The sequence below is a fragment of the Leptonychotes weddellii genome, chromosome 7 (genome assembly GCF_054177405.1).
Source record: "Leptonychotes weddellii isolate Sample4059 chromosome 7, ASM5417740v2, whole genome shotgun sequence".
Lineage (NCBI taxonomy): Eukaryota > Metazoa > Chordata > Mammalia > Carnivora > Phocidae > Leptonychotes > Leptonychotes weddellii.
In genome coordinates this window covers 126,786,544-126,799,271 of record NC_138375.1, presented here as the reverse complement: position 1 = coordinate 126,799,271, position 12,728 = coordinate 126,786,544, and the positions used below count along the sequence as shown (strand labels likewise).

General features: G+C 44.0%; 1 protein-coding gene across 2 annotated transcripts in view; it reads left to right on the top strand.

The window, feature by feature from the left end:
• Window positions 1–12,728, top strand: part of TNFAIP8 (TNF alpha induced protein 8) — a 101,899-nt gene that overhangs the window by 6,887 nt on the left and 82,284 nt on the right. The gene's annotated exons all lie outside the window — the stretch shown is intronic.

The window sequence follows — 12,728 nt, the reverse complement described above, 5'->3', positions numbered from 1 at the left end:
GCCCAGGACTCGGTCACCGAGTGGCCGGTGAAGCCTACCCTAGGTCCCCTCCCTGTCCTGAGGTCCCGGCACCTCCAGGGCTGTCCTGTTCTTGGGGTGTCCCTCTCATTTCAAAATGGTGGGGAGAGTCTCTCAAGATGGAGAACACAGTTTCTTTCTTTGAAGCCACCTTTCCGTAACTTCCTCCACTTCCTCCTCCTCCTCCCCCTTCTTCTTTTTTTAAATTCTTTTTCTTTTTTTGCATTTTGAGTTGGGCCGGTACTTGAGACTTTCTTCCCCGTTTCTGAATTCTGATCACTTCTCAATTTATCATTCTAGTAAGAGCCATGGAGTATATTAAAGGTCTGCTTCTGATGATACATAATAGTCATTTTAGTAGAGCTTCTGTCTTTCCCTGGAGGTTTAAATATTTGACCAGGGGTCAACAAGGGTGAAAAGGGATGACTCTGAGTCATGCTTGAGCCCCCCTCTCCAGGCAGCCGTCCTGCAGCACACCAGGGGGATGGCCTTCGAGCCTCGCAGTTTGGGAGAAGAGATGGTTGTAGGAAGTTGGGCTTCCTACACCTGGACTCTGAGCTCCTTCCAGGCACACCTACTCCAGATTCACCTTCCATCCTTCTTTTGTAAGTTCTGTTCCCTTTTATGGTTGCCCTCAGGGTTTTTATATTCCTGATGATAAATAGTATGCCATATTACTGTATCGGTTTGCGCAGGCTACTGTAACAAAATACCAGAACTGGATGGCTTTAACAGCAGATCTGTATTTCTCCCAGTTCTGGAGGCTGGAAGGCCAAGATCAAGGTGTCAGCAAGTTTGGTGTCTCCCAAGGCCTCTCTCTGTGGCTTGCAAATGGCTACCTTCTATTATATCCTCCCTTGGCCTTTTCTCTGCGAGGCATCCCTGGTGTTTCTCGCTCTCTTTATGTAAGGACACCAGTCCTGTCAGATTAGGACCCCACCCTTGTGATCTCATTTCACCATAATTATCTCTTTAAAGGGCATATCTCAGAAGACGGTCACAATGGGGCTTGGGGCTTCTAAATATGAATTTGGTGGGGGACAGAAGTCTCTCTGTAACAATCACCTTTGTAAAGGGTATTACAAATGATAGTCTTTACGTTAGCATTATACATTTTACATCTATGTAGAGTGTTCAGAAATCACAGTTATTATTTTTCACTTTAAGCAACTATCTTTTGAAAAAATTAAAACATGAGAAAAAAGCTTTTTTTCTACTTACCTACTTATTCACAATATTTGGGGCTCTTGATTCTTTAGCATAGACCCGTTTCCATTAGGGTGTTTTCTTGTCTCTCAGCCTGAAGAGCTTCCTTTATTATTTCTTGTAGCTCAGATCTGCTGGCAACAAATGTTCTCAACTTCTTCTGTGTGTGTGCCTTTCATGTCTGTGTGTCCAATTTCCTTCTTGTAAGGACACCGGTCATATTGTCTTAGGGCTTTCCCTTATGGCCTCATTTTAGTTGAATCATGTCTTTAAAGATCCTGTCTCCAAATACAGTCCTGTTTTGAGGTACTGGGGTTTAGGCTTCAACATTTGAATTTGTGAGGGGGACGCAATGTAGGCCGTAACAATCAGGATGCTTTAGGTAGCACGTAAGAGAATGCCCAGCTAACAGGTTTGAACAGTAAAGTCATTAAATTATCTTTTGTGAAGGGCAGTCTGTGGTTGGTCCAATCCAATGTTGAACCATTGGCTCAGACAATATCACCAGGGACCAGGTTCTTTCCATCCTTCCGCTCTCCCATCGTTACCATGTTACCTTTTCTTTGGCAGACTTGCTGCCTCATGGGCAGAAAAGGGCGTCCTCAGCACCAGGTATTGCACACTGCCCCCAACTTCATCCAAAGGCACAAAGTGTGTGTGTATATGGAGGGGAGAGGTGGGGCACAGAGAGGGCAATGATGAATCTGTTCCCCTGCAGTGTGTCCATGTCTTTCTATCCGGGGGTAGAATCTTTCCTGAAGTCTCCTCAGGCCTCACGGAGCAGAACTGAGTCATGGTTACAAGGAAAGCTATGAAAGTGAGTAGCCATCGTTAAAGGAAAACTCTACTGTGGGAGGTTGGCTGTGCCAATAGGAAGAAGGGAGAGGGCATGCCGAGCGGGCACACAGCACCTGCATTGGCCCCAGACTCCCACGCTCTAGAAGCTGTGTAGTTAAGGCCATCATTATTAATGAGTATGATAAAACCAGGTTTCACTGGAATTAAAACTAACCACCCATGATGAGTAGTTGGGAGAAAAACAGAAGATGTAGGAGGTGTTGAACACCGCATATACTTAATTACTCCTAGTAGTGCCTTTTTAATGTGAAGGGTCATGGATTTAGAAAAATAGCACAACTTACTTTGGAGACAGCATCCTACATTCAAACCTGGAAGATGTCCATCAAATAGAGAGTTCTTCGTGTTTCTGGAAACGTTCACGACCACAATAGCAATAACGACACGCCTTTATGGAGTACTTAGAGCGGATCAGGCGCTGTGCTGAGTGCTTTATACACATTGTTTAATTTCATCTTCAAAACGGATGTATGAGAAGGGTGTGAGTGTTAATCCCTGTTTACAGATGAGGAGTTGAGGTTTGGGGAAGTTAAGTAAGCCCACAGGTGCCTGGCCGCCCTGGGATTGGTACCGTGGAAATTCTCCCGCCCCCCTTACGAGCTCTGAGCTGCTACAGCGTATTACCCCTCAATAAACCTGCTACAAACTCCCTCATTTCCTGTGGACTCTCAAAAGCTGTTCCCTCTCCAGCTAGCCACTGTCTACTTCATGGACAAAAGTCCTAGGATTATTTCAGATATAATTCACCTTTCAAAGTTAGGAGCGTGGACGTTCAAAACCCATGGAACTGAGCTTCTCAAGTTGCGAGGATAACTCTGATGTCCTATTTGGTAAAGGGAGAAAGGTGGAAAGGTTTCGTAACCCAGAGAAATGCATCTTTCGTCATTGGCTCGTGCCGCCGAGTGCCCGTCTGAGTGGTGGCAAATGTGCCCTCTGGTTTATAGAGTCTTGGTGTGAGGCACGTTTTCTAAGAGCGGGGACAGGTTCATGTATTGCAGGGACTGCCCCCCGGGGAATACCTGGGCGGTTGGGGGTCGGCCACAGTAGATGCAGGGCTCTGTGTGTGTCTCGTCCGGTGGTTTTGATGGCCAGCAACGCAAGAGACCCACTGCTCCAATGTCCCATCCCCACAGCTCAGAACCAGGGCCGACCCCGGGAGCCTGTATTTCTTCACTTAGTTCCTGAACTCACGTTGCTAAAGCTGTAACAGCACCTGGGGTGTGACAGTTCGGTTAGACTTGAGGATTGCTAAAGTTTGGGGGGAAAGGTTCTGTTCATTCGCTCTCTTAATCCCCTCTTGCTAATAGCTTGCATGGGGAGCCGAGTCAGGGAGAGAGTAAAGGGTGTACCTTCCTTGTCTAATTCTGGGAACTCGAAGCTATGACTTTGAGTCAAGTGAAGACTCTCACGTCTGTAAGGACCCAATATCCAGCAGCTTTTGGCCATTCCAGTAGGCACCCAGGAGAACGTTTTGCATTGAGATTGCCTTTGGGATATTTTGGAGCACATCATTTGCTATAAGCTTTAGGAAATTATTGGAAGTGTTATAAGGCGAATTTTAAAACATTATAGATGCAGTCATTTACCTTAAACACGAGAAGTTCATTGAAACAGAAGGCCTTCATCAGACACCTGCTCCCAGTTGATCTGCTGCTGGGACCCTTTCCCCTCTACACCCTGTGATCCCCTCCAGCAGCTGGCTCTTTCTCTCTTGACACGCCTAGATTTTCTCAATGCCTTTTTTTTAACCTCTTTATTATAAGATGAAACATAAATACCAAAACCCACACAAAGCAAATACACACTTACTGACTTACTGTAAGACAAACACTGATATAACCATCCCTCCAGGCAAGAAATACCATTTGGCCAGCCACTCCACAAGTGCCTTCACATACCCAGCCCAGGTCATATTCTCCTTTGTCCCTCCAAAAGCAAATGCCATCCTGACTTTTACAGTAATCACTTCCTTGCATCTCTTTATGTCTTTATCACCCAAGTGAGCAGTCTGACCCATGATAGTCATGATAGTTGAGTCTTGCTCATGTTTTAAAAAAACTTGATGTGTCTTTTAGGTCTCTTTGAATCTACAGATTCCCTTAACATCCTCCACCATTTAAAAAAATAATTTTTTTGTTTGTTTTTTTGTTGAAGGACCTGGGCTGTTTGATCTGTAGAGTTTCCCACGGTGTTGATAACAAGATGTGCACTCATGGTGAAGTTCAGTTTGCGCCTTTGCTGTGTGTTTCCTGCATCTGGATCCAGAGGGTTGATCAGACTTGGGTTTGATCCCTTTGGGCAAGGTGACAGGTGCTGTTGGATTCTTTCACGGGAGGCATAAGACGTCTTCTTCTCCCACTCTTTTTTGCTGTTTGCAGCTGTTGATCCTCACTGTCTGGATCTATTAGTTCATTGGGGATTGCAGACTGGTATATTCTAATTGCACCATTTTGATTTCATTTCTTAGCTGCAATCATCTTATAAGGATAGACTCCCCTTCAAACTATTATTCGGTTACCCAGTGGTACAGTTCACATAGAAAAACCAGAGTGAATGTTTGGTTCTTTCCTTTGATTTACCCACTTTTCAAGAATTGGTTTCCTGTCATTTTCAAAAGGTGACCAATTTGGTGGGTTATTTTTTTTTATTATTGTTATAATCGTGGAATTAAATATATTTGATGGGTTGCAATCCACTGAAATTTTAACTTTTACCAGGACTCAGATTAGTCCCACCTTTCACCAGTGGGATCTTCTTCCAGTTGGATCCTTAGTCTTTCTGACATGATCTTGGTAATCTTTGATAGTTTCCATGCTATTTGGTGTGCTAAGGTTATCCAGGCTTGTCTTGTTCATTTCCTGTCTAGACCTGGAATCAGCCATTTCTTCAAGAATCCCTGTTTGTTTGTTTGTTTAATGAGAAATGATATTTCAGGACCATAATCCGGGCACTAGGGATGCTTATTCACTGGAGTGGTCATTGTTTTTAGGTCCGTTTACTGGTCAGAACTGGGAAAACACATATATAGACATATATATATCTACATACAAGCATATATATACACATATAAAAATAAAACAGTACATTTTAAAATAGTACAACTCACAGTATGTGAGTTCATAATGATATTTCCAAGGCAAGTTTAAGCTTAAGTGTTTTTGTTTAACCTCTTCTTTATTACATTTGTATTTTCTTTCTTACAGACTTTGAATCCTGGTTTTTTAGTCACAGGGGAGATAGAATGTCATAATTACCCATTTGATTGTCTTGCATTATACATAAGCCGTCTCCACATAATCAGTTTTGATTACTGAAACAGTAAAAATTATGTCTTTGGCATACACCCTACTCATTCTTCTCCAGTATTTTTTTTAAGGTTGTACTATATCTCCACTGTCAGATCCTATAGCCATTATATAGTAAAATATCTCCCTTTTAATGCTCATTTAGTCTTATTCCTGCAGGTAACTATGTATGTCTTGCTTATTATCAGTCCTCATATCAGTGTCTCTAGACATTTTGATTGTAGCTCTTTCTCTGATAGATTCCTTAGGTAATTCCCTGATTTTTTTTGTTTCCCTAATTTCTTTCTTTCTTTTTTAAGGATTTTATTTTTAAATAATCTCTACACCCGATGTGGGGCTCGAACTCACAACTCCGAGACTGAGTTGCATGCTCCAGCGCCTGAGCCAGCCGGGTTCCTCATCCCCTAATTTCTTGATAGCATTTTGTGACGTTTATAGTAATGTCCTTGGTCCACATTTTCTTTTCTTAAGAACCTTAAATACGTAAGCCCATTTTCTTCTGATCAAGTATTGTCAAAATTCTGATTATGATAATTTAATTTTCTTTCCTTCTATATGACCTACTCTTTTAGCACTTCTGGGAGCCTCAGCTGTATGCCTGTTCCTATTCCCTTCCATTGACTATCTACCTACTCTTCCAATACAATGATTAGTGAGCTAAAATGTTACCAAATCCAGGTCAATGACTTGGCCAGCCCTGGTGCCAAATAATCGCTCTCTCCTGTTAACCCAAAATAGGCCACTTACTCTGAGTAAGTATAGCTTCTTATCTTTGTAACCTCAGCTGTACCTTGTAAAGTGCACAGAGTTAGCGCTAAATATATACTTGTTTATGAAATAAACGTTGGGGAAGGATGTGGGTTTTTTCCTTTCCTTTTTAGCCTCTCAGGAACTGCCCCGCCCCTTCAGCTCTGTTCCTCCAATCAGGCGCGGCTTGGCCCCAGACCCGGCCGCGCGCGCTGAGGCAGGCTCCGCCCCCAGCAGCAGGTGTGCGGCTGCAGCGCCCATGGGGCCCTGGCTTGTCCTAGGGTCGGGCTGTCAGGCCATGTTCTCACGTTCCCAGCGCCCTGGGAACCCCTGGCTCACAGAGGGTCTGGCCCCACCCCGAATGCCACTGTGGCCCCATGCCTGCTTGCACTCCCTTTGACCGTACCTTGACCTCTTGTGGGTTTTAAGGCCCCGGCCCCCGGCATATGGGCCCAGACCCTAGCCTCTCACGGGCCTGGAGCTGCCACCTGTCCTTTCCTTTCTTGGCTGACCTTTCTGCTCTTCACTTCTTGGCTGCCAGAACCCACGGCAGGACCGCTAAATGGATGCCCTCGGCCCACATGCGATGCCCGATGCATCTGGTTCAACGCGCGCACTGTGTTTCGCTTGTAAAAATTAAATGCCAGTGAGTGGGGCATGCATGCCAGTTTGTCCAAAGCCTCGCTGCTGAATAAGCCTGGGCAGTCACACATTTCATTCATCTGCCTGCCTCCTTGGCGTTTGCAACCTCTGACTTCTGCTCTCTCATACTTCTCAGAGCATTTGCCACTGGGCATGACCCATGGGCTGTCCACTTTTATGCCTGGCCTCAACTGGTTCAGCAACATCCTTACCCTGGCTCTTTTCGTTAGGCCCTGGCCTGTGGGCCTTGCAGGATTTTTTTTTCCCCTTCCTCTTGATCAACTCAGTGCCACGCAATTAACAGGAAAAAAAAAGGTTGTAATACATAGCTTTTACAAGTATTCACCCTACAAAAGCAATGATAAGAAGATTCCAGAAAGGGGCTCCTGGGTGGCTCAGTCGGTTAAGCGTCTGCCTTCAGCTCAGGTCATGATCCCTGGGTCCTGGGATCAAGCCCCGCATCTGGCTCCCTGCTCAGCGGGGAGCCTGCTTCTCCCTCTCCCCCTCTCCCCCTCTCCCTCTCCCTCCCTCTGGGGCTCCCCCTACTTGTGTGCGTGCTATGTGTGTGTGTCTCTCTCAAATAAATAAATAAAATCTTAGGGAAAAAAAGAAGATTCCAGAAATAATGGAATAGTGGCTCTTCTCCAATGGATGTGAACAGTGAGGTGATCTCAGGTATGCAGAAAGACTGGAACCCCGTTGCCCAGAGCACATCAGAGAAATCTCATTGGCACCCATGAGTCAGTGATATGGAAAAACTGCCCATGACGTGAGAAATTACTCTGGTTGTCCCACTTTTCTGTTCTTGGTCAGTGGCCCTGAGGAGAGGAACTGCACTCGGGCTCTGCACTCCCGAGGCTGACCTGCCCTTGTGAGGTTTTCCCCAGATCTAGCATTTCAAGTGTCGATCAAAACAGTCCTAGGAATGACTCCTTGCTCCTAGGAGTTTCCATGGATGACTATGGACTTGTGTGAAAATGGAAGCATTTTCCAGTCTGCTTTTATTAATTCAGCAGAAACCATACTGAAGACTTCTTCTTTTCCTGCTCCTAGGTGCCTGTATTTTTGCCTTTTGCCTCTGGTTGCCTCTGGTGTGAACCAGCCAGGGTGGTAGAGGCTCTGGATTTACTGAGCGCTTACTGTATGCCGGGCATTATGCTAAGCTTTTAGGTACCTTGCCAAGTCCCAGGTTCCTTCATTATCATACCCATTTTAAAAACGAGGAAACTGAGACCGCAAGAGTCAAAGTCGTTACCCAAGTCAGAAGCAAAAGCTGATATTTAAATCTATTGGTTCTTAACCACATCATGTACTTCCTTTTGCAAAAACGCAGATTTTTACCTCTCCGGTTTGCAGGTGCTTGCAGTAAGTGACAGAGCTGGGCTCCAAGGATTGGAAGGTGGAGTCGGCTACTCTATGACATTTAGATCTTGAAGAGACTGTTCTTGGAGCTATTCGAGATCCCTGATTTAGACTCTGTAGCATCAACGGGAGGGGAGTAATACAAATATGGCTCTAGAGTCTTTCAGCCTTATGTCGCCCCAGGTTTGAAAATCCGTTGTGGAGAACTGCCTGTCTCAAGTGTTACAAGTCGGCAGTGTTACCGGCACTTGCTTGTTAACACCTCAACGGGGGACAGGAGACCGAGGTGAAACCCAAATGTGTAAATTCTGAAACTTGCTAGACATTCTAGTAGTGAATTCGGTGGAGAAGGAAGTTAAAATGATTTAAAAATGAGGTTGTTGGATTTCTTACTATGTGTGCCATCTCTCTGTAGGTATATGGTCTCAGGGTGTTCTTTTTTTTTTTTCTCCCCCTCAGGACGACCATGTATGGCCACTTAGGTTGTGCACTGCACAATACAGGGGACACCATCCGCAAAGATTATAATTTAAATGGTGCTTCTGAAGCTGTACCGTGCACGAGCAGCAAACCTTATTTCGTAGACCTGTATTTTTTTTTTTGAATTTTTAATTGAAGTATAGTTGGCGTATTATATTATGTTAGTTTTAGGTCTACAACATAATGATTTGACAAATATATACATTACAGAATGCTCACCATGATAAGTGGAGTCACCATCTGTCACCGTACAAAATTATTACAATTTTATTGACTATATTCCCTCTGCTGTACTGTTCATCCTCGTGGCTTATTTACTTTTATAACTGCAAGTTTTTGTACCTCCTAGTGCCATTTACCTCTTTTGCCCTTCCCCTACTCTCCTCCCCTCTTTTTTTTTTTTTTTTAAGCATTATTCTTTCTACCCAAGGGAATAGTATAGACAAATTTTGCTTCCATGGTCTTTTTGAAGTAATTAAGAAGAGCATGCAGATTTACTATATACTGGAAAAAGCTCTGGACGGGAGCATGGAAGGTGGGCTGTGGAGTGACTGGCTGTGTAATATCACTGGGATATTCAAACCTCTGGGTCAAGATTGCCGCATCTAAGAAATATAAGGTGTCCACTCTATAATCTCGAACCCTCCCCCCCCCCGCCCCCAGCTCTGCAATTCTATGATTCTGGTTGTTATCACCTGCATTTTTCATTGGCATTTGAAGCCTGTCAACCAAGGAGCCTGAAGCCCCTGGTAGAGCAAGAAGGGGAGAGCCCTGGGACCCTCTGGAAGGAAATCTGTCCTGCCCCAGTATGGAATGAAGAATTCTGCACGAAGGGGCTCAGGCTCAGAAGGCAGAACTCTGGCCCGGAGTCTTCCAGGAGGCTCCAGGGCGGCAGAACATCCTGAGATACTCTTGCGAGTGAATTTATTTTTGGATTATCTTTATGTTCTCCTTCATTGCTAAGATAAGCAACTGTTAACTGCATTAACATATGAGGAAATGGGCTGAATTATGTCTTACACGAGAGAGCCCATCTGTATCCATCCAAGACGCTGATACAGCTAACCACGAGTGAATTCATTCTGGGACAAAAAGAGTTCATTACAGTGTTGATTTTAAAAAGGGGGGAAAAAATCTCTCAACAACTTAAGTATGCATCAACTGCTAAAATGTATTACGGTACTTCCTTGAGCTGAAACATTATGCGCTTTTACAACAAGGCTGGTCTCTGTGCACTGATAGGAAGAGATCTCCAAGAGAGATTAAATAAAAAAGCAAAATAATGATCTCATTATGTTTTTAAAAAGCATATTATATGCTTATGAGTGCACAAGCATTTCTTTTTTTACAGTAATGAACAATATGCTATGAAGAGTGGAGCTGTGGGTTGGAAGATTGGGAAGGAGTTGAACTTTTCATTTGATACCTTTCCACAGTGCTTACATTTCACAGTAGAAGTACATTTGGTAGAGGAGATAATTTAGATTTCAGTTGGGTTTTTATGGCATTCTAATACTTCTTTAGAAAAATCTGTCTCAACAGAGCCTGCTGAGCAAAAGCAAGATGTCCATTAACACTTGAGGCTCTGAACATTGGGAACAGCTCCCCCCGCCCCCGCCACCTCCCTAGCCTTTAGTCTGCTCCTCTCAACACACAGCTCCCCAGTGATTGCATTATCCCTCTAACGCAGAATTGTTGGTGGCTCCCAATGTCCAACAAAAACCAGTCCAGGAGAGCAATAGGATGGAGCAGCTAATCATGGGCGTATGGTCTGTTTGTCTTCAGTGCATATTGGGGGAGTGTTTGTCAAGGACCAGGCACAGTGCTGCTGGGGGATGTAGGAGAATGACATGCTCTTCAGAGACAATGTCTGCCTCCTTGGAACCTCAGCTTAGAAGCTTCCTACTTACGGGAGCCTGGGTGGCTTGGTCGGTTAAGCGTCTGCCTTCGGCTCAGGTCATGATCCCAGGGTCCTGGGACGGAGCCCCACATAGTGCCCCACATCTGGTTCCCTGCTCAGCGGGGACCCTGCTTCTCTCTCTCTCCCTCTGCCCCTCCCCCTGCTCGTGCTCTCTCGCACTCAGATAAATACATAAAATCTTTAAAAAAAAAAAAATCTTCTTGTAAAAAACTCATTGCCAGAAGTAAATACAGCACCAAATGGAAGGCTCCTTGCCCAGGCCCCAAAGAACAATATTTGCTCACTTGCCCCACCCTTCCCTCCACGTTCAAGGCCCGGTCTAACCCCCATTTCTCCTCTGCATATTTCCGTTGGTCCCCATTCCTAAACTGCACTGTCCCAGAACACACCCTATTCCTCCCTGCTGTTGTCTTTGCTGGCTGTATCTCCCTAGTCTTCAAGGTCCAACACTTCTCCTTCCTGGACAGAATTAGACTATCCTTCGGGATCCATTTCAGATGTGGCCTCCACGCCACCTTTCCTGGTTCTCTTTACCGGGGCGGGGGGAGGGGAAAGGCCAGATGTATTCTCTTTCTCTTCAGAGTAGCTCATTCTGATCTCTATAAGGATTATATCACTGGTGACATCTTCCTTAGTTTACAGCGTCTGAGCGTTGCTAGATAGCCTTCCTGAGCGCAGTGACTAAGTCTTGTTCATCTCTAGACCTCATCTTTGTTCCCACATTCTCAGTAAGTATGTGTTAATGAGTGACTTCATTTTTATGATTTGCCCAAGTATTATTTTACTTTCACTTAAAGGATTATTTTAGTTTGAAGCTAAAAAAAAAAAAAAAAAGGGACACTTCCTTGAAATGCACTATTTTTAGCAGGTTAGACAGAGTTCCTTTCCCCTTGCAGGGATTAAACTTGGAAGCTGTAGAGCTGCTGTCCCTGAAGAATGTTCAGGAAGAGACAGGCAGACATTTATCTAGGGTGGTCCAGGCAGTCGCGACCCTTTACGAGAGTGACTGGCTCACAAGTTCTTGTCTGATGAGGTGAGATCTTATCCTGATGATTTTAAGAAAGCAAACAAACTACACCCACTATTAAGACAACTCCCAGCAGAGGTAAAGGAAATTTAGAAAGAAACTGCGTAGTAAGGTTGTAGATGTGTGGGAGAAGACTGCTGTTTCATTTTCCTGTTTCTTCATTACCACAGTTACATGAATCTCTATTCTTTTTTTTTTTAATTATACACGTTTATTTCAATTCAAATTTTCACAGATTAAAAGATTGCATTTTATTAGAATCAATTTACAGGCAGTCTGCAGCAATGATTTCTCATGGGAAAAAAAAGAGAGACAGACAGACGGAACATGGATCTCTATTCTAATCCATATCAGAGCGGTGACCACAGGGTATACACAGTCTAATATTCTTATTTTCTCTTTACATAATTTCCTACACATTTTCCCATGTCTTCATGGACATTTGATTCCGGTTCTCTATGAAACCACTGGAGTTCAGTTGATTGTTGCCTGTAGAACACAGTTGTAGCCTGGGGGAATGGCAGCGTAGTGTATTTTTTGTTTTGTTTTGTTTGTTTATTTATTTATTTATTTTTAGTGTATTTTTTTTAAAAGACTGCCATCTTCTTCTGATATTGCTGAGATGTACCGGAGCACAAATAGGAACACACGATTTGATTGAAGTTTGCAGCACAGTAAATGAGATTAAGATCATGAGCTGCTTTAAATCGTTTTCTTAAGTAAATACACATCTTTAAGAGATTAGACAGAGTTTTCCCCAAGCAATGCCTTTTTATATTACAAAGGCCTGTTGGGAACAGATGGTAAGACAGCCTTCCCTTATCAGCCCCAAGTTGTTTGCTAATGAATTTCAGGGCTCCAGCACTAATAGAATGGAATAATTTTACATAGAAGAATCAATCTCTAGCCTCCTTTTTCAGAAGAAACTAATCTGGCGGGTACCTGTAGGCAATGAGGTGTGTTGTACAGAAGGAAGTCATTAGGGCTAACTACCAGAATCTCTTTGAGGTCTGTGCATATAGTCTCCAAAGAGAGAGTGGGGCCTTTAAAATTAACTGCACAGAATCCTAACAAGCACTCTACATTCCTTGTTGGAACGAATCTTGCTCTGGCCTTAGGCTAAATCGACTAGATTTGTACTCCCTTTGTTGACTTAAAGCCA